Below are 26538 nucleotides of genomic sequence, written 5' to 3'. Positions count from 1 at the left end.
GTTTTGTTTTGTTGCTTTTTAGGGCCGCACGCATGGTATATGGAGGGTCCCAGGCTACGGGTGGAATTGGAGCTACAGCCGCCGGCCTACACCAGAGCCACAGCAACTCAGGATCCGAGCCATGTCTGCAACCTACACCACAGCTCACAGTAACATCGGATCCTTAATCCACTGAGCAAGGCCAGGGATTGAACCTGCAACCTCATGGATCCTAGTTGGGCTCATTACCGCTGAGCCACAACAGGAACTCCTGGGCTGTGCCATCTTGACGAAGCTCCTCCCTCTCACCATGTCCCTGTGCCCCTCAGAGGAAACCATTGGCTGGGCCTTTGGGCCAGAGCTGGGCAGGTTCCCAGCACCCTTGATGTTTGCTTCCAATCCAAGAAAAAGCTAGGCTCCCCAGCTGGGAACTCCTGCCCTCCCCCTTCTCCTTTTCTTTTCTCCCCCCTCCCCCACCCTTGCACTTTCCCCCAGCACCCCCCCAACCCCAAGAAGTTTCCAAAGTGACCACATGTGGGCCCAAATCAAACCCTTGTCCTCAGGCCTCTGCTGGCACTTCTCCCAGATCGCCCACCTTCCTCCTCCAGCTCCGCAGCCCGGCCACCCTCCTCACCCCTGCCCCCGCCATTCCTCTTTGTGGACAACTTTCTAAATGCAGCCAAACTTCCCCTTTCAGTCCACAGCCCCCAGAAAACAGCTGCAAAAAGTCAGCGGCTCGGCAAGTTCTCTTGCAAAGTTTGGCCGAGAGTAACAGCCACTCGTTCTAGCCATTGCCACCCTCTCCCAGGCTCAGAAGGCCAGTCTCCCCCTCCAGGAAACAGTGAGAAGCCCCCGCTCCAGTACTGCTCCCGGGGTCACAGTCTCCCCAGCAATCTAATCTAGAGAGAACTCCTGAAAGGGGCCCGGCTGAGGGTAGCTGGGGGAAGTTGACCGCCCGAAACCTGACGGGTTTCCTGACCTTGCCCAAGCCCTCTGTGACCCTGGGCACCTCACTTACTCCCCCCACCACTGCCCCCCCACACCCAGGCACAGGCCTCTCCTTTGGAGAACAAGGGATGGATACATTGGTTGATTTTCCAGGCCCCTTCCAAGTCTGAAATTCCACACATGGGTCGTTTCTCCCTAGGGTGCCCAGGGATGGGAGAGAAGCTGTGCCCAGGGACACCCGTCTCACTGAGGGTGGTCTGACCAGGCCTCCGAAAATGCATTCTTCGTCCTCTCGGTGACAGTCGGCCCCCTGTAAAAGAGAGGCTCTCACGCCCGAGTCTGATCAGAATCACCTGGGAAAACCACACCATCTCCGACCCCAGCTACACTCCGGACCAAAGAAACCAGAATCTCAGCTCAGGGCCTGGTCCTCAGTCTGTTTGGAAGGTTACTCAGGTGATTCTGAATGAGCAGAAAGAGTTCAGAACCATTGTGGAAAAGGCATCTAGAAACGAAAGAGGAAGCTGTAAGCCAGAGATGCCACATCTGGGTGCCACCTTCTCTGCTGAGAAGCTCTTGAGGCCAGTGGGATGGACTCCGTGAGTAGCGAGGCTTGTCTGTCGTGGATGGGTGGGGAGGGCTGTGGACTGCCCCTGGGGCTGCCCCGCTGCACCCCCACCCTGGCAGGATACTAGGTTCAGGGCCAGCTACTGGGTGCTGGCTCACTGGCTTGCCTGCTCCCTACCAGGCCCCCAAGGCCTCCCTGTGCCCCTCCAAGGCAGATGGCCCCAGGACTGTGGTCCGGGCCCTGGAAACCAACCTCACAAGAGGCAGGAGGCCCCAGGGCAGCTCGAGCCCTCTGAGGGCTTTGTGTGGATTGAGAAAAGGAAAATAGAGAAGGGAAACCGAAGCAGGGCCGAAGGCAGTGAAGGAGAAAAAGACAAGAGAAAGGGGAAGGACTCTGAGGTCAGAGAGTCATGTGAATGGCATTTAGGGAACAAAGCCCCCACTGCCCTGCCCCCTGCTCCCCCTTCATCCATCATCCTCTGGGCCTGGTAAGAAGCACTCTTCTGCCAGGGCCCTGGGCGCAGAAAGCATTGCTGCGCACACAGAAAGCCCAGATCCAGAAATCTGCCAGTTCTGAGTCTGTGAGCCCTGTCCATCCTCCCTCTGGGCAGAGCTAGCAAAGCCCTCCCTACCTGGCACTCTCAGATCCCTGCCTCCTTGGCTCGCGGCAGCCAGGGTCTCTCATCAGACATTGGCCATCAAATCTGGCCGCTCCCAGACCAAAGTAAAGGCTCAATCCAACTCCCAAGACACTTGGCATCGTACCAAGGAGATCCAGGTAATGCTGGTGACTAGCTGTGACCTTGAGCAAACCACCTCCTTCCCCTCCCCAGGCCTCAAGTGCCTGATCTTGTCTGCCTTTCTCTGATGGCACATTTGGAAGGAAGGCATGTCTCTGTATCCCCAGGGGTCAAGAGCCTGGGCTCTGAAGACAGAGACCTGGGCTCATCTCTTGGCTCTGCCACTTGCTGGAGTTTTAATCTCTGTGCCTCCATGTCCTCACTTGGAAGGTGACAGTTAATAGATGGACGGCAGAACATGAGAAGACATCACAGGTCCAAACCAACATGGGTCTCATCTCTAGAATAGCTTTGTCCTTTTTTTTCTTTTTTTTTTTTTTTTTTCGTTTTTGGCTACCCCATGACATATGGAGTTCCTGGGCCAGGGATCACATCTGAGCTGCAGTTGCAACTTAAGCCACAGTGGCGGCAACGATGGATCCTTAACCCACTGTGCTGGGCTGGGGATCGAACCTGCATCCTAGCACTCCAGAGATGCCACAGATCCCATTGTACCATAGTGGAAATTCCAAAAACCACCCTTCACAAACCAAAGAAGGAGATGGCAGACTGAATGGAAAACTGAGCAAAGGATACAAGCAGGCAGTTAACAGCTGCAAGAACCAACGCGAACAGGGTACCGATTAATGTATCAGAGAGGGAGGTACAAGTGACGAATGGGACAGAAGGGATGGTGATTCCCACCCTAGGGGTGATTTTGCCCCCCCCCATCCCCCACCACCACCAGGGGATGTTTGGCAATGTCTGGAGACTTTTTCTGTTGTCATAAGGTGGGGGTGCTATTGGCATTTAGTGGCTAGAGACCAGGGATGCTGCTGAACACTCCATAATGCCCAGAACAGCCCCCGTAACAAAGAAATATCTGACCCCAAATGTCAATGGAGTTGAAGCCTAGAGGATGGATAAACAGACAGGTGAAGGGGCCTGGCTAGGACAGTGAGCTGCTGAAGCATATGACTCATGAAAATAAATCCACTCAAAGGGCAATGATAATGGTCCCTAAGTGTTTGGCAGACAGTAGCAGTTTCGATTCATGTTCGATACTCTGCTGCTACGCTTTCCGTGAGGGGTCCGGACTCCTCAGCCCTCTTCCGATGCTCCAGCAGCAAAGCTGTGGACCTCAGGCTGGAGAGGGTGAGCAGTCACGGTGGGCAGCACAGCTCTCGCCCCTGCGCCCCAGAGGTGGGACGGGCGGGGGGGGGCAGCGGGAGCTATAGAAGGGCAGAGACGGAAAAAGGAAAAGAGGGGAGGGGTGCCTGGGCTGAGGAGCGAAGAGGAAGAGAAAGGAGACACTGCAAGCTTCAGAGTTTCACAACATCACAAAAATACCCAGAAAGTTGGGGGGGGGGGTTGCACAGGGAGAAGTTCAAGTTGAGCAACAGCTGTGGTTGTCTTCACAAATTCATGGAAAATCCTCTTTTCACCCTCTACGGGTGAGTGACGCTAGACCCTTAACCAACCCCGAAGTGGCCTAGAAAGGGTCTCGTCCCACCTCACCAGGTCTCACACCATCTCTTTCCTCGCCTCCCCCTCCTCCTTTTTCACTCGCCCTGGCTGGTCCTCCATCCCTGTTTTCCAGGATGGACACTCCCACTCCAGTCCCACTGGAGCCCTAAAGCAGTTGACGAGGTGCACACATCATCGTCATCACCATCTTAGCTGTTAGAAATCAGCATCTGGGAAGAAATCATCTGCTCTATGCAACAGGCCAAGAGATGCTCTAGGATCCTTAGAGTGGAGCCCCACCTTTGGCTCTGAGTTTCCTGGTGGCCCAAGTGACATGAGAATTGGGGCCAGTTTCATGAGTTACGTGGCCCATAATCAGAAGCCCACCGGTTCCTCTGAGGATGCAGAGCTTTGCCAGGAACTGGAACCTGAAATATATTCTTCTACCCAGCGCTGGCTGAGGCAGTGACAGCTAGCGACAGCAGCCTCCCAAAATAAATGTGACAGAGGGACTCCGCTGGCCATTTTCCAGAAAGGCCCACCATGAGGGAGGGCATAAGAAAGACTCTGTGGTGTCTAAATAACGTGGTCCAAGAGCCACTCGGCTCCATGAGAGGCTGACTCGGTTCAGGGATAAGTCTCATCTGGAAGAATGGATGGAATGCATGGCCTTTAAATAACCCCCATGAACTTTTTCTCTCAACTGAGCTTTTGATAAAACTGGGGCAGCGGGAGGCAGTTGGAGGTTGTAACCGCTGACAAGGGTCTGGCGGGCAGAGCGCTGGCACTGGGTGAGGGTGGGGCCATGGGGCCCTGGCACCTGCAGAGGCATCATTCATGGATTCAGCTGTTCTCAGTCTCCCCCGAAGGCTCAGCACACGCAGAGCTTTCTCATCTGGCTCTGGCCTGAAGTGGAACTTGCCCGAGAGGCTGGTGGAAGCAGGAGCGGGCTCGGAGCCGGCGGGCTGCTGGCCTGCACTGAGAGCCCTGCCTCTCTTCGGGGTTGCTATTAAGGGTAATAATAATCTGCATTCAGGAAGTTCCCATCATGGCTCAGTGGAAACGAATCTGACTAGCATCCATGAGGACCCAAGTTCGATCCCTGGCCTCGCTCAGTGGGTTAAGGATCCCAAGGCGTTGCCGTGAGCTGTGGTGTAGGTCACAGATTCGGCTCAGACCCTGCATTGCTGTGGCTCTGGCGTAGGCTGGCAGCTACAGCTCTAATTTGACCCCTGGCCTGGGAACCTCCATATGCCGTGGGTGCAGCCCTAAAAAGACAAACAAACAAACCAAAAAAAACTGCATTCATTGTGGTTCTAGGCGTTTTGTCACTTCCTCAATTTAATCTTCACAATCGAGCTCTTAGATCGTTACAATGACTGTCCTCATTTTACAGATGAACAAACTGAGGCTCAGAGGGCTTTGCTCCTGTGACCATTCGTAAGGGGAGAAGCTACGACACGGCTCCAATCTGTCTAATTCCAGAGTTCACACGCTTGTAACCACCACCCCTTCATGGCTGCCACAAGAACGAGTGAAAACCTGTGGGAAAAGTGCAAAGGCAGTTAATTTGTGGCGTGAGAGCACAGGAAACTCAGCTCTCAGAACGGGCTTCAGGAGAAGGCCGGAAGCCTGCAGCAACGTTTTGAATTGAAGGCGGGGGCTCTGAGACACCCAGAGCCTGAGTCGCTGGAAACAGCAGCTGCCCCCAGGGGTCTGTAAAAGGTCAGGGTGAGGGGTGTTGCAGGAAAGGTGTCTCAGGACAGTGGGTAAAGGGCACCCCGGGGACCAAGCTCGACAGGCCCCTCAGAGGCCGCTGGGGGTCCATCCATACACCAAGGAAGGTGCGGGGCAAGGCAAGCTTCCGCACCGAGCCGGGGTCTCTCCTGGCACAGCTGTCAGTGCCTCCGGTCACTTCCTGCACCCAGCAGGTGGGCACATCCAAGACCCTGTGAAGCACCTGTGATGTTGTCTTCCCAGCAGGAGTCCCCATGATGCCCTCACAACTCTGAGCCCCATCTCCTTCGTCCGCATCCCCCGACCTCCTGTAGGAGGTCTTTTCAGAGTCGGGGTGGGGGTGGCCGGGCCCCAGGAAAGCCTTCCAGGTCACTGAGCAGTATGCTGACCAGCAGGGCCGGGGCTCAGCCCAGGAAACTGATGACTCAGGGGGATGTACCTTCGCTCCGTGGACACGTTAGAGACATTGGCCTTGGGCCCTCCCAGTGCCAGGCGTGAGGGCGAGGAGAGCAGTCAGGCCTGGTCCTTGCCTCATGGGGTTTACCCTCCAGAAAAGGGCACAGAAGTAGACAGGCCTCAGTGTGTCTTCTTTCATCCCTTCTAGAAAACTGAGAAAGGAGGGAAGCAAGGAAAGGAGGGATCTGCCTACAGATGGATTCAGAGCCTCATCACTTCTCCCCGCGCCCCACGCGCTGCTACTGCCACCATCTCTGCCTGGATTGTTTACATTGGGGTCCTGGAATTCCTTGTGGCACAGCAGGTTGAGGATCCAGCATTGTCACTGCAGCAGCCCAGGTTGCTGCTGTGGTGTGGGTTCGATCTCTGGCCTGGGAACTTCCTAATGCCATCGGTGAGGCAATTTAAAAAAAAAACACACACAATTCGGCCCTGAATGCGGCAGGCCAGCTCTACCACAGGACTTTTGTACCTGCTGCTCCCTTTGCCCTTCCACAAGTGTCCTCATATGTCAGCATCTGTCTTTGCTCAAATGTCCCTTCTCAACAAGGCTTGGCACTAAACTCATTGTCTCCTCTTCCTAGGCACCCGTTTGGAGGATGTTTCCAGCTCCTTTGCCATTGAGCTGGTAGAGCATGAGAAGAAGCAACCTGTGTCTCTTCTGAGCTGAGGATGTTGAGAAGCAGATGTGCCCCATCCACCTCTCCGCCCCCTGCCTTGACCTCTTGCTCTAGAAGATGGCACAGCCGCAGATGGAAAGAGCCAGGGGGCCTCTCCACCCAGAGGCAGGCCACCTGCCAATCAGAGCGCCCATCCTGGACTTTGTGTGAATGGAAAACAAACTTTGTGAGGACACTACATTTTGGAAGTTGGCTGTTTGGTATTTCACTTCCTGCCCTTCTAAGGACTCGGGGCCTACCCTCACACCAACACGCCTCTGTCCCCTCCCCCAACTGCATTTCCTGCCGGAACTTTGTCCCCTCTTCCCACCTCATACCAGGCCTGTGATGGTGACTGAGCAGCTGATAAATGGATCATGGCAGCTCTCAGGATCTGCAAACCGATGTTCAGGGCAGCCTGGCAGAAAGGCAATGTCCTTCCCATGACCTCTCTGTGAGCCTGCTTCCAACAATGTGGGACTTTGGATGAGACTCAGCTTCCGCATCCTTAAAATGGGGACAGTAAGGGAATGGATAAGCAAGGGGATCCTGCTGCATAGCACTGGGAACTATGGTCCCTTGTGATGGAGCATGATAATGTGAGAAAAAAGAATGCATACATGTATGTGTGACAGGGTCACCTGGCTGTGCAGCAAAAAGTTGACAGAACACTGTAAATCAGCAAAAATGGAAAAATAAAAATCATAAAAATAAATCAATAAAAGCTAGGGATACAGTCTGGAGGTAATAGTGAACAGTCGTGCTGCCACCCACGAGGGAGACGTGTGGATTACTGAATCCATATTCTTCACCACTGCTGATCTAACTAACCAAAGCTCATGCCCTAAGGATGGCAGATTGTCCAGGATGTGGAGCTAGTTCTTTGTTCCCCCTTACCAACTATTAAAGGTTTTACGTATATAAAAAAGTAAATTAAAAAATAAGTAAATAAAAAAATTAAAAATGCAAATTATCAAAAATAATAATAAAATAAAATGGGGACAGTAGCATCCGTTCAATCCACCGCCTGGAGGGAAAGGCAGGGGCCTAGATACGCAGGAGCCCCTGCTCTGAGCCGGACTCTGCAGACATCATGTCACCCATAGCACGTGGTAGGGAACCATGGCACGCAGAGGTTGAAATGTGCCTGCCACATTCACCCAGTCCGTAAGTGGCTGCCCCCCTCCCTGACCTGTTCCTCCCCATCTTCTCTCCCTCACTGGGTGGCCCCACCATCCCAGGTGCTCCATTCAAGGACTTGAGGTCATCCCTAACTCCTCCCCAGCCTCACCTCCCATACACACTGCAGCACCAAAGGCCAGCTGTTTTACCTTAATACATAGCTCTCCAGTCTAGCCCTTCCCTCCACCTCGTTGCTACCACTCTGGCCCAACCCCCAGCACATCTCCCCCGGACCCTGCAACAGCCTCCACGTTGGTCTCCGTTGGCCCCAGGCCAGTCAACGCCACTCTGACCAGGACAGCTCCCAGCTGAAGACAGCTCAGTGGCTTTCTGCCGCTCGTATGATAAAGTCATGCAGAGGTCTTCCCAGCATGAAGCACCCACCTGATTCCCCACCCTGCCTCTCTCCACTCTAGAAAGACAGGGTGGCCTTCTCCTGGTTCCCAGGACACCCTCCAATTCCCTCCTTGGTGGAAGCACTCTTTGCACATGCTGTTCCTTTTGCATGGAACATCATTCCTTTTCTTCTCCACCTAGTTTACTCCTAATCGCCCTTCATCTCTCAGGTCTGGTGTCACTTCTCCAAGATCCTTCCCTGACCTTCCTGACTAGGGGACCTCCCCCCATAGCACTCATCACTGTTATGATTTTATGTCTTGTGAGTTATTAACTGACGAAGGTCATCTCCCTCACATGACTTTAAACTCCACAAGGAGTTCCCGTCGTGGCACAGAGGAAACAAATCTGACTAGGAACCATGAGGATGCAGGTTCCATCCCTGGCCTCGCTCAGTGGGTTAAGGATCTGGCGTTGCCGAGAGCTGAGGTGTAGGTCGCAGACGGGCTTGGATCTGGTGTTGCTGTGGCTCTGGCATAGGCCAGCAGCTACAGCTCCGACTGGACCTCTAGCCTGGGAACCTCCACATGCTGCAGGTGTGGCCCTAAAAAGCAAAATAATAATAATAATAAATAAAATAAAATAAAAATAATCTCCACAAGGACAGGAACTGTGACCGTGTTGCTTGCCACTGAAATCCAGAGTCTAACAGTGTCTGACACATAGTCGAACTTAAATATAGGCTGAGTAATTGGATCACTGAATGCAACAACTCGACTCCAAGCCTGCATGAGCCGCTCACTCATCAACTGTTGTGGGGAATTGCATTTGTCTGTTCAGGCTGCCATAACAAAATATCATAGACTGAGAACCTTAAACAACAGAAATGTATTTTCTCATAGTTCTTGAGGCTGGAAGATCAAGATCAAGATCAAGGTGCCGACCAGTTTGGTTTCTGCTGAGACTCCCTCCTCTGCTGGCAGATGCACCTTCTTGGCCTTTTCTCTGTGTACATGAGGACAGAGAGAGCTCTCTGGTGTCTCTTATAAAGATGTCAGTACTGCTGGATTAGGGCCCCACCCTTATGACCTCATGTAACTTTTTTTTTTTTTAGGGCTACTCCCACGGCATATGGAGGTTCCCAGGCTAAGGGTCAAATTGGAGCCGTAGCCGCCAGCCCACGCCACAGCCACGCCAGATCCAAGCCGTGTCTGTGACCTACACCACAGCTCATGGCAACGCCAGATCCTTAACTGACTGAATGAAGCCAGGGATCAAACCCACAACCTCATGGTTCCTAATTGGATTCGTTTCTGTTGCGCCACGACAGGAACTCCCCCATTTAACCTTAAGGACCTTTTTAAAAATATTTTTAAAATATTACAGCTGATTTATAGTGTTGTATCAATTTCTGCTGTACAGCAGTGGCCCAGGCATACATATCCATACATTGCTTTTCTCATACTATCTTCCATCCTGTTCTGCGCTAAGAGATTGGACATAGTTCCCTGTGCTGTACAGTAGGACCCCCTTGCTTATTCATTCCACATGTTCACATCTAGTGATTCTTTTTTAAAGGTCCCATCTCCAAATGCCATCACGTGGGGGGTTGGGGCTGCAACATGTACATTTGGGGGACACAATTCCGTCCATAACATTCTGCCATCTAGCTCCCCCAAATTCACATTCTTCTCATATGCGAAATACATTCACCTCATCCCAACATCTCCAAAAGGCTCAACCCATTCCAGCATCAATTCCAAGTCCAAAGTCTAGCTAAATGTTATCTAAATCAGATACGGGTGAGAGTCAAGGTGTGATTTTTTTTTTTTTTTTGTCTTTTTTGTCTTTTTGCCATTTCTTGGGCCGCTTCCTCGGCATATGGAGGTTCCCAGGCTAGGGGTCTAATCGGAGCTGTAACCACCAGCCTACACCACAGCCACAGCAACAAGTGATCCGAGCCGTGTCTGCAACCTACACCACAGCTCATGGCAACGCAGGATCCTTAACCCACTGAGCAAGGCCAGGGAACGAACCCACAACCTCATGGTTCCTAGTCAGATTCGTTAACCACTGAGCCACGATAGGAACTCCTGATTCATCTTGAGCCAAGATTCCTCTCCAGCTGTGAACCTTTGAAACCAGGCAAGCTAGGTACTTCCAACCAAAACGCGAGGGTGGGACAGGCCTAGAACAGACATTCCCATTTCAAACGGGAAAAGGTGGAAAGAAGGAAGGGGTTACAGGTTCCAAGCCAGGCCACAACTAGCCAGGCAAATTCCACTTGATCTTCAGGCTCCAGAGTGATCCTCCTGAGGTCAGGGTCCCACCCCCATGCTCACTGGGGCAGTAGCATCACCCCATGACCCTAGGCAGTGGCCCTGCCCCCGCAGCTCCGCTGGCAGCCTTGCCCCTGCAGCACTGAATGGTGGCCTCCTGGCCCTCTGAAACCGAGGGGGTGGCCCTGCCCTGTGAAACAGCCTTGTCTCCTGGGCCTGCGGTGGGAGTGGTAGCCTCCACGATCCCTCAATCAAATTCATGGTCATTTTTTCCCTTTTCTCGAAGGATAAGCATGTCTGAGGCTGGATACTCTATGGCACTGTCAATTCCAGAAATCTGACAGCCTTCCTTCCTTCCCTTTTCTCTCTCCTTGAGTCCCCGCTGGCAGAGATTCTGCTAGTATAATCCCGCCTCTAGTCCTGGCTTCTGCTGTGATGGCTGACAAAATATGTGGGTAATCCCTTTATGGAGTGATCATCCAGCTGCACCCTTGGTCTTTTTTCCCAATGATGCTTTTGAAACATGGAGAGGCTGAGAATATTCCAAATCTTTGAATTCTGGTTGCATTTTGCTTCCCAGTTCCTTCAATGTATCTCTCTCCGCCCACATTTGACTCTGAGCGGTAAGGAGAAGCCAGTCCACATTTTCAACATTTCGCTTAGCAGTCTCCTCCACTAAATATCCAAGGTTGTCGCACACGAGTTCTGCCTTCAACAAAATACAGGGACACAAGTGAGCCAAGGTCTTTGCTAATTTATAACAAGGATTGCCTTGCCTCCCAGCTTCCAGTAGTGTGTTCCTCCTGAGATCCCACCAGAAGCTGTGTTAGTGTTTATGTTCCAGCCTCGTTCTCTTCATGATGATATATCTACGTCTTTCTCTACAGCTCTCTTTTTCTTTCTAAGTCTTTACCAGAATCATCTTTAATGTTCATATTTCCACCCACAGTCCCTCAGAGCAATCTAGGATTTTTTCAGCAGGCACCTAAAAACTCTTCTAACCTCTACACATTACCCAGTGCAAAAGTCACGTCCATGTTTTAAATGTCTCTTATATGAGAGTTCCCTGGTGGCTTAGTGAGTTAGGATCCAGCATTGTCACTGCTATGACTCAAGTCACCGCTGTGGCTCACCGCTGTGGTGAGAGTTCAGTCTCTGATCTGGGAACTTTCCCATGCTGCAGGTGTGGCCAATAAATAAATAAATAAAGGTTCATTTATAGCAGCACCTGCCTCTAAGTACTCTACTCTGTATTATTCAGCATTCTCCAAAGAAACAAATGAATAGCATATAACTAGAGATCTAGAATTTCTAGATCTACAGATAAGGAAATTTATTATAAGGAATTGGCTAATGCAGTTGTGGAGGCTGTTAAGTCCAAATCTGCAGAGCCGATCAATATTCCAGTTCAAGTCCGAGGGCCGGCAGGTTGCCATAGAAGCAGGAAAAGTCTTCCCTGCTTGAAAGCTGTCAGGCAGGAGAATTCTCTCTTGCTCAGGAGAGGGTTAGCCTTTTGTTCTATTCAACCACCCAGCTGAGCTATTCAGGCCTTCAACTGATTGGATGAGGCCCACCCACATTGTGGAGGTCAATTTACTTTATTGGTCTACCATTTTAAATGCTAATCTCATTCAAAAATCTCATCAGAGAAACAACCAGAACATGTTTGACCAATTATCCGGGCACTCCCGTGGCTTAGTCAAGTTGACATGTAAAATTAGCCATCACAAGAATCACAGCAGAAAATATATGTGATCATGGCTTAAGGAGTATCCAGGACCAGTGTAAGCAAGGGAATAGCCCCAGAGCTGGAGCTGTGATTTGCCTTCCACCCATTTCTCACACATTTATTACAGCCTACTATCTATTGCTCTGAAACAAACTATCCCCAAACTTAGTAGCTCAAAACAGCAACAGTTGGTTCTTTTTCATGATTTTGTGGATCGGGAATTTGGGCAGAGCTCAGCTGGATGGTTCTTCTGCTCCGGGTGATATCAGCTCATGCTACTCACTCAGCTGGGCTAGACTAGAAAGTCCAAGAAGACCTCACTAAGGTATTTGGTGCCTCAGCTCCTCCTCGTGGCCTCACAATCTCCCAGTGCTGCTGTCTTGTCATTCACTTGTCTACCCACACTTCTTTACAGCTTGGTGGCTGTCTTCCTCAAGAGGACAAGCTCCAAGAGGAGAAGCCAGCACTCATCGGATCTAGGCTTGGCATCCAGAGCCAGCACATGCCCAATTCCAAGTGTGGGAGAGGACTATACGAGAGCATAAAGACCAGAACATGTGTGGTTCCCTGGGGACCCCCAATGTAGCAGTCCACCAACTATGGGGGACACCAGTCCTGACTCTTGTCCTCAAGGATCTCACAGTCCAATACGGCATTTCCCAATGTATCAGACCACAGCATCTCTACATCGGTCCTGCAATGCACAAGCCCCAGTGTGAGTTCCAGCCATCTTTGGATAGAACATCTTATGTTGCAAAGATAGATTATCACATAACAATCCACGTGCACACATACTCGTCACTTTCCATACACATATTTTCCAAAATAAATTTTAAAGGAAAATATTGCTACTTTTGCACATCTGTGGGAGAACACAGTTGGCCTTTGAACAACATGGGTTTGAACTGTGCAGATCTATTTACACTCTGGTTTTTTTCCGTGGTAAACACCATAATACAACGCAATCCACGATTGGTTGAATTGCGGATGCAGAACCGCCGAGACAGAGGGATGACTAGAAGTTATACAAAGATTTTCGACTGAGCACGGGTTGGAGCCCCTAACCTCCATGTTGTTCAAGGGTCAAAGGTACTTTATTACATTTCATGACGTGCTCAGAAGACAGTATGAGGAATGCTGGCCTGGCAACTCCTGGTAGGTGGAGTCACCTACCAGGTTGGTGGAATGTAAAGGTTGGTGGGAAAAGGTTTTTTTGACTCCGAGGACCACAGACACGGGTGGCCCATGCTGGATGGGAGACAGCTTCTCCCAGCAGGTTGGAAGTCTCGGTGGGACTATCTGCTCCGCGTCCACAGCCATGACTGATGCGCGGTCAGGGAGCATCCTTCCACACCACTGGAGCTGGGGCTGAGACAACATGTGGCAGTGACCCTAACATGTCATACTGTGTCACCCTGTGCCCTCTCTGCACCTGGCACATGGTTCACACACTGACCACCACCACCTCTGACCGCACTGCAGAATGACTGAGAACGACAGGAGGCAACAACTCTCAAAGGCTTGGAAGTTCCGTCCCAAAGCCCAGTCTATGAAGCACTGCAGAGGCCCCAGCTCCAAGCGGAGTGAGCAGGGTCACTGGCCAGCAGGCCACGGCTGCCCAGAGTGGACCTCATGGATTGTCTGCAGCAGAATCCCCATGGCAACTAGGAGATTCCAGTGCATTAGGCTGGAAGGGGACTTCGGAATCTGCATCATGGGTCCTAGGGGGCTACCTCCTCCCCAAGTTTAGGGCTTATCCATGTGGTTATATTTGAAAAATCCCTATGGGGTGGGGGTAGGGGAGGGACACCAACCCTGGGGTGTGACCCTAGGTGATATCCACCTCAGGCAGGATGCAGGTGGCCAGCAGCTCGAGATGTGAGAAGTTTCACATGCCAAATAGACTTTTTCTTTTCTTTTCTTTCTTTTCTTTTTTTTTTTTTTTTTTTTTTTTTTTTTTGTCTTTTTGCCTTTTCTAGGGCTGCACCCGAGCCACGTCTGCAACCTACACCACAGCTCACGGCAACACCGGATCCTTAACCCCCTGAGTAAGGCCAGGGATCGAACCTACAACCTCATGGTTCCTAGTCGGGTTCGTTAACCACTGAGCCACAACAGGAACTCCAGACTTTTTATTTTCAGACGCTCGAGATACATACATTTCTCTTTCAACTTCAGAGACCAATTTGCCTCTATAGGTTTCCCTCACAGAACCATCCCCAAAGATTAAATCTGTTTTGAGTTTTTGAAAAAAAGAGGAAATAGGATCCTGGTTCTGGATGGGAGGAGGGGTAAGGAGAAGGGAAGTTCAGAAAGGAGGCAAAAGGCCCAGATTTCTAGAAACTTCCTCATGGTTTCCTCCCTCCTGCATCTTACCCTGTGTCGTCTTACCCCACCAGGCAAAACCCAGGCTGGATACACCCTCCTTTCTGCTCCCCCCGCCACCTCCCTTCCCCTCATTCCAAAGGTGCCTGCAGTCTCCTCAGGACCAGGGCCTCTTGAAATAAGTCAAGAGAGTGATCTCGGGGAGTTCCCGTTGTGGCGCAGTGGTTAACGAATCCGACTAGGAACCATGATGTTGAGGGTTCGATCCCTGGCCTCGCTCAGTGGGTCAAGGATCCGGAGTTGCCGTGAGCTGTGGTGTAGGTCGCAGAAACGGCTCGGATCCCGCGTTGCTGTGGCTCTGGCGTAGGCCGGCGGCTACAGCTCTGATTCGACCCCTGGTCTGGGAACCTCCATGGGTGTGGCCCTAGAAAAAGACCAAAAAGACCAAAAAAAAAAAAATTTACACAATGTTATATGCCAGTTATATCTCAAATAGCCTTGAAAAAAGAAAAAAAAAATTTAAAAAGGCATTGATCCACAGTGAGTTCAAGATTAATTCCAGTGTCAAATATTTGGAATGCAGATAATCTGGATTAGCAGCTTAATGCTTTAACAAGCAGTCATCCTGGGGTTAGAGTTGACACTTGTGAGAGGACATTATTTATGAATTCCTCATTATAATGTCCTCGTTCCTGTGACAATATGCTTATCAAGTTGCTTATGGATGTTCACATCGGCATTTGTGTTTGTATTGTGTGAGTCCTTCCACCACTTAAAAAACAAAAATAAAAATAAAAAACCAGGGCTTCCTTCTCACCAGGTTACCAGCTCTGCCTGAGGCCCTCCCCTCAGAGCCTTCTCTCCAGACCCGCGCCTCCCCCCCCCGTGCCTTTTTTTAAATAGTGAAAAATGTTATGTTTAGGAGTAGCCAGCTAGACTCAGTTTTCTTTTTTTCTGACCATACCTGCAGCATACAGAAGTTCCCAGGACAGGGATCAAACCCATGCCCCAGGAGTAACCAGAGCCATGGCAGTGACAACCCCAGATCCTAAATCCACTGAGCCACCAGGGAACTCCTGGACTCAGTTTAGATGATCCCAATTGTGTTGACAACATCAAAGCATCATAGTCAGGAGTCTTCTTCTCTCCATCAGGCCTGATCAGGGTGTTGACCTTAGCCATGTCAAGGTCACTGAGCTTCCTCACAGCCGGTTGGAGCTAGTGCTTGTTGGCCTTGACTGCCACAGTGAACATAGGTGTGCTGTTGTCTTCTATCCTCTTCATGGCTGATTCAGTGGTCAGGGGGAACTTGACAATGGCATAAAAGTCAAGGGGTACTTGACAACAGAATAAAGTTCAAGCTTGTTTTTCCCACAGGTGCTCTTCTGAGGATATTTGGGCTGCCCTTGGAAGGTGGGTGACGTTCAGATCGTGTGTGTGTGTGTGTGTGTGTGTGTGTGTGTGTGTGAGAGAGAGAGAGAGAGAGAGACAGACAGACAGACAGACAGAGGACACAGCAGGCAATGCTTAACCCAAGAACTACAAGGCTGGCTCAGGCAGTGCAAGTAGGAGCATCCTTAGGGTCTTCCCAGGGGTCCCACGGGTAGACACAGGCTGTCTACACACTGACACACACCCTCAGGCTGCTCATAATGTTTCTGTCTAATTTCTCCCAGTTTCTGAGCATGAGTGACTCTCGCCTGTGCTCTATTCAAAGTCCCTCTTGCAGGCTTTCCCTCTAGAGCAGGTGCCTTTAACCTAAGGACCATAAACACCCCCCAGCCCAAAGAGGTCTGTAGATAGAATTCAGGAATGCATGACTTTGGATGGGAAAAACCTATATATTTTTCACTAGCCTCTGAAAGTGAGCATTTCCTTCCATTGTGCATGCAGGGAACAATCTATAGCAGTTATTTGCAGAAATTGTGACTTTGTCACCAATAGAAATCACAGACATTTTGAGATCACATTAGAATTGTGGCCAATCTTTGGAAATATCTACCCATCATCACTTTAAAATGATCGCCACCAAAGCGTCAATAAAGAAGCATGTCTATTACTCATTCATAAAGCTGTTTCCCTTATGTTTTGATATCTGTATTTCTGTACCACTGGTTTCTTTTGCAGTTTTGTGGGTTTGATTTTATATATTTGAAACCTTTACAAGAAAAAATCCATAGGCTTCACCAGATGTCCATTGGGTCCACAGTCTATGAAAGGTCAAATTCTAGAGTCCTCAATCTTAATAGTCCTCAGATTTCTTCCAGTATGAAAACCCCCAGAGCGTCCTTCTCCCCTAGTAATTACTTTTGGTATTTTTCTTGAGAAAAAGCCTTAAGAACCAAAAGCTATTATGTAATGCTTGCCTTTAAACAAATGTGCATTTTATTCATCACAATGCTATCTCTCTTGACTTTTGGAAAATGGAGAGCTCCTGTTGACCAGTTTGGTCTCCAGACCCTGGGCAGTGACCTTGTTCCAACACCCAGGCCCACTGAGCTGGAGCATGTGGGCCTTCAGGCAGAGCCATGGGTCTCCAAGCATGTCACCCTCACTGCTCCTGGCACAAGGCTGGCCCCAGGAAACACTCAACAGGTAGAAGCTGACTTGGGTGGACCTGGGGTAACTGTCCGTGGGTGGAACGTGGCTGAATCCTCCCCACTTCTTCACCAGCCCCCAGTCCCCTGGCCCTGAAATAGAGTTGCAAATAAAAACATAGGATGCTCAGTTAACTCTGAATTTCAGACCAATGTGAATCTTTTTGTTTTTTTTAAGGCCACACCTAGAGCCTGTGGAGGTTCCCAGGCTAGGGGTCCAATCAGAGCGGCAGCTACTGGCCTACACCTCAGCCACAGCAACACTGGATCTGAGCCACAGCTACAAACTACACTACAACTTGCAGCAACCGGATCCTTAACCCACTGAACAAGGCCAGGGATCAAACCCACATCCTCATAGATACTATGTCAGGTTTTTTAACACGCTAAGCCACAACGAGAACTCTGCAAATCATTTTTTTTATATCTACATTTTTTCATTTTTAAGTGAGAATTGCAACGTTTATTTATTTGTTTGTTTGTTTATTTATTTTGCTTTTTAGGGCCGCACCTGTGGCATATGATGGTTCCCAGGTTAGGGGTCAAATTGGAGACACATCTGCCAGCCTATGCCACAGCTCACGGCCACACCAGACCCTTAACCCACTGAGCTAGGCCAGGGATGGAACCCTCACGTTTCCTAAGTGGATTTGTTTCACTGCGCCACAACAGGAACTCCTGCAAATCATTTTTAATATAAGCATGTCCTATGCAATATTTGGGATTCTAAAAAAAAAAGATGCATTGTTTATTGGGGAAACCCTATCCCCTCCAAGAGTCTGTTCCCAGAAAAGGCCCCGCCCAGGCCCAGCTGAAGGTCCAGCCCAGGTTCCCAGCTGAGATTCCTACCTCTGCCTGAGGCCTGGTCCTGGAAATGGACCATTTGGGGAAGGGAGTGAGGCCCAGGAGATGCCTGGCAGCAGCCCACAGCCCTAGCAGTGCACACCTCCACCCTCCTAGTCACTGCTGGTCTCAGGACTCCCCCTCCCCAGTCAGTAAAATGAAAGAACTGGTCCAGGGAAGAGCTCTAAGCTCCCTCTCTGCTCAGAGTTAGATTTAGTAAGTACCATTTACTTTAGGCAAGAAGAATCTTTAACCTCTGCCTGCATGAGAAGGACGTGTCCAAACCCAACATGGCTTCCAAACCCAGCCCTCCCCAGGAAGCGGCCTGTCCCCCTCCATCCCCCTCAGCCCTGGAGCCCCTCACTCAACTGCGGCTCCCACAGATCAAGCCTACAGGGACACCAGGGAAAAGGACCCAAAGACCAGGTACCCACAAAAACACACACGGCAGCAAAACCAAGGAGAGGTGCACAGACATGTGCCTTTAAGAACTGGTGAGGCACCATCAACAATGAATTGATAAAGATATTATATAATATATATATATTTGTGACAACATAGACGAACCTTGGGGGTAACATGCTAAGTGAAATAAGTCATATGGAGAAAGACAAACACCAAATGATTTCACTCCTATGTGGAATCTAAAAACAAACAAAAACCAAAATAAACGAACAAACCCAAATGTAAACTAGCACTTAGATTCAGAGAACAGAGTAGCAGTTACCACCGGGGAAGGAGTAGGGGGTGGGGAGGACGAAAGGGGTAAAAGGGAGCGACTATATGGTGACAGACGAAGGCTATGAGCACACTGTGTGGTATATCGAGGTAGAAAAACAATGTTGTACACGTGAAACCAGTGTTACAAACCAATGTTACCTCGATAAAAAAATAAATAAATATAAAATTTAAAAACAAAAGAAAGGGGGAGAGAGAGAGGAGAAGGAGAGAGAAAGACAGGTAGAGAGATAGTTAGGTGGAAACAGTGAGGCACATAAACCCAGAGGGTCAGACACACAGAGAAAGCCTCACGGGCTCACAGGACAGGGAAAAGCTCCCACTTAGCAAACACAACCCAGCACCCTCCCAACACCCAGAGTGCATAACACGGCCGGGCCACACACCCAAACTGAGCACAAATCACACATGCTCCCAAAGCAGCAGGAACACAGCCAATTTCAGCCGCATCCCCAGCCCTCCACATCTGGGACGTCACACTGAACCCCCAATGTCCAAGGCGCTCTGGGGCTAAAGCTTCTCCCAGCCATACCTCCTCCAGATGCTTTTTAAAAAAACGCCCTGAAAGTGCTTTGCTTTTCACACCAGGCTGAAGCAATAGATTACCTAGAAACTGGAATCTGGAAAGACGGTACCCCACGATGGTGATAACAGCAACCACAATTGCCCTTTGTACTGGGCGCCAGCTTTATACCCCAGGCACAGGGCTTTGCACATGGTACTGCATGGAACACTAGCGACAACCTGTGAGGGAGGAACTGTCATTAGGCTCATTCGCAGATGAGGAAACTGAGGAATTAAACAAACGTCTCGGCAGAGATTCCAGCACTTGGCCCCAGCACTAACTCCAAATGACACCCTTACCCCCACGGCCACAATGGGAGACCCGTGGCCGCAGCACGTGTACATGTGTGCACGCATGCACATGCGCACACCCCACCCCGTAGGAGGAGCTGTGGGGCCGTGTTTTCATCGTGGAAAGTCGTGGAGGGGCTCTGGCTGGCAGAGAGGTTTTATGCTAGTTCTGCCTCCTGCTTGTTCTCCTCAAAGACCAAGCTGTTTCCAGACAGGCTTGGCCCCTGAGTGAGGCAGGTCTGGGAGCCCCAGGAAGACTTCACTCCGGTCCCCTAACGGGAGCCTCAGGGACCCCCAGGGGTTAAGGGGGCTGGCTCCCCCACGGCCCTCCTCGTAGACCCCTGCCCCAGGGGAGTCAGAGCCACAGTGAAAGAGCTCTTCACAACAGGAGAGGGCTGCTCTGCTCGGTGCTGAGAGCGCTGCTCACCCGAGCCACCCAGGGAGGATGCAGAGAAGGGCCTCGAGGCTCCCCTAGGCGACCTGCCTCAGGGACATTCTTAACCCCAGCCAAAGAGGGGGCACCCTTCATAGCCTCCACCTCTGCATTGGGGCCTCACAGCTGTTCCCAGCTAGAGGCTCTTACTGCCCCACCACCACCCACCAGTCAGCCCCCAGGGGACATGGAGGCAGCTTTGATGAAGCCTATCAAAGGGTTCTTGTTCTTCCAGCAGTTTCCTGGGAGGGCAAGTGGAGCCACAATAACCCCCACATCTGTTCAAGGGGCTGAGGGCTGGGACTCCAGCCTCAGCTCTTCAGGAGGGCTCCTGCCCATCAGCAGGGGGGAAATGACTGACCACTCCAGCTGGAAGGCGGCACCCATCCCCATTTCACAGATAGCATAAATGAGGCACCCCCTGCTCCCAAAGGGCTCCCCACACAAGGCCCACTTCCCCAGGAACTCTCTAGGCAGGCGCTGGCTCCTCTTCCTCTGGGTCAGGTTGCCTCCACTTACACAAGACACCACTGGCCCACAAAGGGGTGTGGGAGGCATGTGGGGGGAAGTTGGTGTCTGGTCTGAGACGCCTGCACTGCCTCTTTCCCCTGCATGAGCCACTACCTCTATTTTGGCCATTATTTTAATCCTTAATCTGTGGATTTGTTTAAATCAAAGTTTCTCAACCATGACAGTCTTGACATTGGGGGCTGGATATTTCTTCGTTGTGGGGGCTGTCCTGGGCCCTGGAACATGTTCAGCAGCATCTCTCATGTCTACTAGATGCCAGCGATGCCACCTCCCTCCTGTGACAACCAAAATTATCTCCAGCCAAATGCTCCCTGGGGGCAAAACTGTGTCCAGCTGAGAAGCACTGAGGTAAAGGGATCATGTATGGATGGTGCAGGTATTCCCTCCTGAGGCCTGGAGCTGCTGTCAAGGAGATAGGACAATAAATGTACCCAGGACCCAGCAGTGTGTGCCAGGAGATCCTGGAAAAGACTGAATTTGGGCAAATCATTGAGGCTGGGATCCACCCAGGAAGACTTCCTGGAAGAGGAGGATTGCTATCTGGTCCTTTTATAAACTTTCCAGGAAGGATGCAGTTTGGAAGGAAAGTTTCAAAGACAGTGAGCAGAGCTCAGGGTTGGGAGGTGAGTGGAGACTTTCCAGGGAGGGGGCAGGAGGGTGCTCACAGCTGGCTGGATTTTAATCTGGGGTGTTAAGGCTGCCTTCCTCCAGAGCAAGTCCTGGAGCCAGGAGCCAGAAAGATACTGGGGATGAGTGGGAAGGAAGACAGTGGGGTGGGGGTGGGGGGAGCTCCTGGGGGTGGCAGAGAGGGTTCTTAGGGGTGGTTGTTCCCTGAATCCCCAGCACCCAGCACAGAATCAGGCTGAGGAAATGCTGAGATGATGAAGCTGTGGCTCATGGGAGACAAGTCCTGACAAGGAGAAGGTGGGCCTGGGCTCTGGAGGGCTGAGAGGACCATCGCCACGTGGCGAGGGTGCTGTTGAGGGGGCCCAGCCTGATTTCTCAGCATCTGCCCACACCTCATGTCTCCCCCATGGTCCCTGCAGAGCAGAGGTGGGGGGAGTGGGAGGTGGCCCTAATCAAGGGGTAGCTGCTAGGCTTGGAGCACACCACCCAGCTTCCTGCCAGGCTACAGATCTTTCTCTCTGGAAGAGATTTCAGCAGGTTCACGAGAGGAAAATGCTGGACCCCTTAGCCTAGGAAGCCCCCTTCTCAGATAGAAACCCTGGCTCCCACCCCTAATCTGGGCTTCCGGAGCCATGGGTGCACATTTACCTCAGACTCAGCTCCCTAAGGGCAGAGGCAACACCTTCCCAGTGGTCACTGAAGGGAAAGAAGCTTGGGGCTGGTGCTGCCCACAGGGAGCTTCTGGGTGACCTGCCAGCAGGGGGCACTGTGGACTCAGGCACAGGACTTGGGCCGCTAGAAGGGTGGAGACTGGACGGGCCTCCCTCACTTCTTGTTTATCGCCTTATAGCCTTCACCCCAGCCAGGCTTGCCTGCCTTGGACCTGGCAAGGTCTCCACCTCCCATCCTGACCCCATTTTCGCCTCTCCTCTGGACGAAGGAGAAGGAATTTTTATGCCCATTATGCAGATGAGGAGACTGAATCATACAGATGCAAAAAAGACCAGAAGGGACAGCCACGTGGCAGAAAGGATAGAGTCTTGGCTTTGGAGCCAGAACGCCTGGGTTTGCCAGCACGCTGGTTCAGCACCTCACTCCCTGTGTGGTTGGGGGCACACTTTGGGGCCTTATTGAGCAAACCACTGCAGTGGCCATAAGGGAGATGAGCGTGGCAGCCCACACTACTCGCAAGCTGAAAACAGTTCTGACACTGGCTGTCACAGCCCCATGTGACAGCACTGGGTCCTGGGAGACAAGGAAGCCTAGCCCATGCCCCTATCTAGGTGGCGAGAGCAGGCAGCCAGAAAGGGGATGCACTGAGAGCCCTGAATAAGGGCAGAGGGGGCGAAGGGGCCGCGTTACTTGTGCCAGAGAGTCTCAGGAGCGGAAGGGCTGAGGTGTCAGCTGCGCTGACTTATCTGCACTTTCTCCCAGGTCTTAGTAATTAATAACAAGAGTGGAAACCATGAGAGCTATTTGCTACCCTCTCATGCTGTGCCAGGCTCTGTGCCAAGCACTTGACTGGCTCAATTACCCATCCTGGGAAGTAGGTAGTGATACTACCCCATTTGATAGACAAGAACACGAATGCTCAGAGAGAAAGTAACTCGTCTGAGGTCCCCTAGCAGGGAAGGGGCAAAACTGGATCCCACGCTTTTGGTGGGCTGGGGGACCGGGTAGAGAGAGGATGAAGGCTGAGGTTATGTCTTGGGGACGCACCACAGGGCAGTTCAAACTCAGCATAGAATGGACAGAGTGGAGCGGGGCGCTGAGGAAGGAGTGACCCACCTAAGACATCCAGTCGGAGGCCTGCCTCCTGGAGGAGGGGGACGCTCTGCAGGCTGACGGGAAGGGAAGGGCTGTCCCAGCAGCCTGAGTGGACGTAAGGAAGCCATTCTAGCCTGGCCGTCTCCAGCAGGCCCGCGGGCTGTTCCCGTCCTGCAGTGCTGCGACATGAGGGCAGAGAGGCAGGCGGGAGCCACCTGGAGGGGCGGGTGCCATCACATCAGCTGTTTGGAGGACGGCCCAGGAGATCCAGTTGGTTCTCCTGGCCTTTCTTAAGAGATGAGGCTCTCAACTATTACAAAAACTGGGGGGCAGGAGGCATGGGGAAGAGGGGATGAAGACTCAAGATACCAGTGTTAGAATCCGCCAGATGAGATGGCTCATCAGATGAGGTGGACAGAAGGCTGTGGTCAAGGATGACTCAGCCTCTGGCTTCAGGGGTGGGGAGTCTTACCACAAACTAAGATCTTAGCACCCAAGAGAAGGAAGGGACTCGTGAGAGAAAGATAGCAGGTTCCGTCTGGGATAAAGGCGTTTGAGGTAAGCGTGTGCTCTGTAAGTGTAGGTGAGTTGGGGGCTCAGGGGTAGAGGGGAAAAGAGCTCAAACCACAGCCAAAATCAGGCTACACTCTGAGGAAAGCGGGCAGGGTTGACTAGAATTTGAGCTTAGTCTGCAGCCAAGAAGGGAAGTACTGCAGCAGAACACCCACTAGACTAAGCCTAGGACCCTGGGTTCTCAAACTTGAAAAAGGATCCAGGGGTCTGAGCAGACACAAGCTGAGTCTGCTTCAGCAATGGCACCCTTCATTCTCAAGGTGTGCACATCGCTGAGAGCATTAATAAGAAAATTTGGGGTCAAAAAGGAACCGAAGGAGTTCTGGTTGTGGCTCAGGGGAAATGAAACCGACTAGTATCTGCGAGGATGCAGGTTCGATCCCTAGCCTCGCTCAGTGGGTCAGGAATCCGGTGGTGGTTGCAGACAAGGCTTGAATCCCCAGTTGCTGTGGCTGTGGTGTAGGCCTGCAGCTGCAGCTCCAATTTCACCCCTAGCCTGGGAACTTCCATATGCTGTGGGTGCGGCCCTAAAAAGCCGAAGGGGGAAGAAAAAAAAAAAAAGGAAAAGGAAAAAAGAAAAGGAACCTAAAAGATTCTAAGAGCAGATGTAGTCAACTGATTTCATGCTCTAAATTGCTGCGGTGTAACCTCTTCTCGGAAACCCTCCCTAACTCCCTTTTCCCTTCTCTCCAGGACCCCAGCCTGAAGGCTGGCTAGTGGTCACTGCCAAGCACTTTCACACAGTTTAACATCCCAAGGGTTCCTCAATGGGTCCCCTCATTTGGGGAAGCAGAGACCCAGCAAGACTGGGGTGTGTGGGGCTGAGCCCAGGCCTGCTCCTCTAGGCCTCCCCCTGGGCCCACCCCTTCTTACTTGGAACAGCCTTCTAGAACCTTCCAGGATGCCAAGGCAGCAGCTGGGGTTTGGGTGCAGGGTGGCCAGGCGGCGAGATTATGTGCAGGGGGTGAGGGCTGGGGGAGAGCCCTGGCCCAGGTACGTTATCTGCTCGCAGGATCTTTCCCTCAGCTGCTCGGGTAATAGAAGTGACCTCAGTGGTGGGTTTTTTGGTTTTTTGTTTGTTGTTGTTTTTTTCTTCTTCTTCTTCCTTCTAAGAACAATTCGTTTTGGTCAAATAACTAGAGTAAAAGTGACTGGTGTTAAGAAACCTCCTCTTCCCCCTTCCCTGGCCCGGGGCAGCGACATTTGAGGCGCTGTCTCCTGAGGCCACAGAGGCTGCTCTTGGGGCAGTTCAAAGGGTTGGCTCTTCTCCCCACCCTCCCCACCCACTTCCCTCACCGCCTCCCTGGCAGGCCAGGCTCAGGCAGCCTCCCATCACAGACCGGGTCCTGAGCCTCTCTCCTGGCACCGAGCTTCGCCCCCCTGCTGTCCGTCTCTAAAGGGAGGAACAGCACAGTCTCTGGTCACCCCTGTCACTCACCACTCTGCTGAGCCCATAGCATCCTCCGTATGCCACTGACCACACTGGATCAGCACTGGAACAGTGACACTGAGGGGAGGAGAGAGGGAATGCTGGGCTACGGAGGGAAGGGACTGGCTTGGGCTCCCAGGAGGCTGCCCCGAGAGCGGGGGATGGCAGAGGAAGGAGCTGGAGGATGTCTGAGGGAGCTGTATCCCCAGGCAGGGTGGCTGGACAGGGAGGCAGCGCAGTCAGAGGCAGCTGGGCTTGCACAAGATGGAATTGAGGAGCGAAGGCTTGAGCCAGCGGAGGGCTGGACTCGGGGACTGGACCCCAGGGTCTGGACACACTGCCCAGGGGAGCAGCTTGGCCCACATCTGAACAGGAGGGAGGGGACAGGTACGGGGCGGGAGTGGGACGGTGTCTCTCAGACCTGACTCCAGATGGCATTTCCTGGGAGATGAACCCAGGCCCGTGTGCAGCAAGGAACTAAGCCAAGCGCCCGGAGGCTAAAGGCCAAAGAGCTGAGGGTCCTAATTTACCCGCCCTGGTAGCTCCTGGCAAGAGCCCTGCACCGCCTTCTCTTCCAGGATGCGCCAGGCTGCAGGCTGCAGTGCCGAGAAGGAAAGGATGGAGGCGGTGGTGATGTCAACCAGGGAATTAAGTGAGCAGAAGCGCTGATAACATCTCCCAGCAAGGCCCGCTGTGGGCAAGGTGACTCATCGAAGCCGGGCCCCACCACCACAGGCTGATTGTTGTTGTGCCCAGCCTGTGGGGCTGGGGAGGGGGGGAGGCCGAGACCGGTCGCTCAGCCAGCCCTCTGCTCAGTGGAGACGTCTCGGAACACAGTGTCCTCCGCCTCCAGAGCTGCCTCAGGAAACAGCCCTCCCTCCCGCTGTCTCGATTATCTTCGTCCACCGCGTTCGGTGTTTGTGGGGTGTGTCAAGGTGGTTTCCCCACCCGCGTCCCGCTGGGCACTCCAGGCACCAGAGATTGCTAACAGCATAACAGTTGCTCCCCCTGGTTGGACCACTGTCTGTGGTGACAACGCCACCGGATGGCAAACTGCTAACCACGACCACGTGGCGTCCTCGTGGAAGGTACAGCCTGTTCCTCCAGCTGCAGGCACCTGCAGAGCTGCCTCTGCTCATCCCCGCCGAGGGGCCCAAGACTGTCGGGTTCTTCCCCATCCCCTGGGGCGCCAGGTACTGCTGTATGAGTTGAGAACTGTACAACTGGCGGGGGCGGGGACCACTCACTTTATGGTCTGTGTACCAGACCACATGGCTGTACGTGGCCTCTTCCCTTTTCTAAATTATTGCTCATTCCCCTCCTCCACCTAGAAGGATCTATTTAGCTTGCCATTAAGAAGTTTGTCTTCACACCAAACTTGCCCCGTAAGCATCAGCTTCATCCTTTACCTACTGACTCCTCTCATTCGGTCATTCATTCATTCCACAAAACACTGCTGAGTGTGTGCCAGGTACCAGTATAAGCAAGGGAACAAGACAGACCCTGCTGGAGTCACGGTGCTCACATTCTAGTCGCAGGGAAGGCGGGAGACAATAAACAAATCACTGGACACATAAAACTGCAAGTGACAGTATAAGTGCCATGAAAGAAAATAAAGCGGGGCCAGGAGATGAGGGTGACAGGGCTCTCCTTCTGCTGGAACTGCCCTGAAAAGCTTCTCTCTGTGGAGGTAGCCTCTGAG

At 52.0% G+C, this 26538-nt stretch overlaps 2 long non-coding RNA genes across 2 annotated transcripts; one reads left to right on the top strand and one right to left on the bottom strand.

The window, feature by feature from the left end:
• Positions 5165-25408, bottom strand: LOC106509842. Its single transcript, XR_002342744.1, has 3 exons — positions 24281-25408; positions 19228-19365; positions 5165-5282 (listed from the first exon to the last, which is right to left on the bottom strand). It is a non-coding gene; the product is annotated as an uncharacterized LOC106509842 (long non-coding RNA).
• On the top strand, positions 19387-26213 carry LOC106509839. The gene is made up of 2 exons (XR_001307760.2): positions 19387-23392; positions 25415-26213. It is a non-coding gene; the product is annotated as an uncharacterized LOC106509839 (long non-coding RNA).

Source organism: Sus scrofa, chromosome 3 (genome assembly GCF_000003025.6).
Source record: "Sus scrofa isolate TJ Tabasco breed Duroc chromosome 3, Sscrofa11.1, whole genome shotgun sequence".
In the NCBI taxonomy this organism is placed as follows: Eukaryota; Metazoa; Chordata; class Mammalia; order Artiodactyla; family Suidae; genus Sus; species Sus scrofa.
Note: the sequence above shows the minus strand (reverse complement) of the source record. Positions and strands in the feature narration are given on the sequence as shown.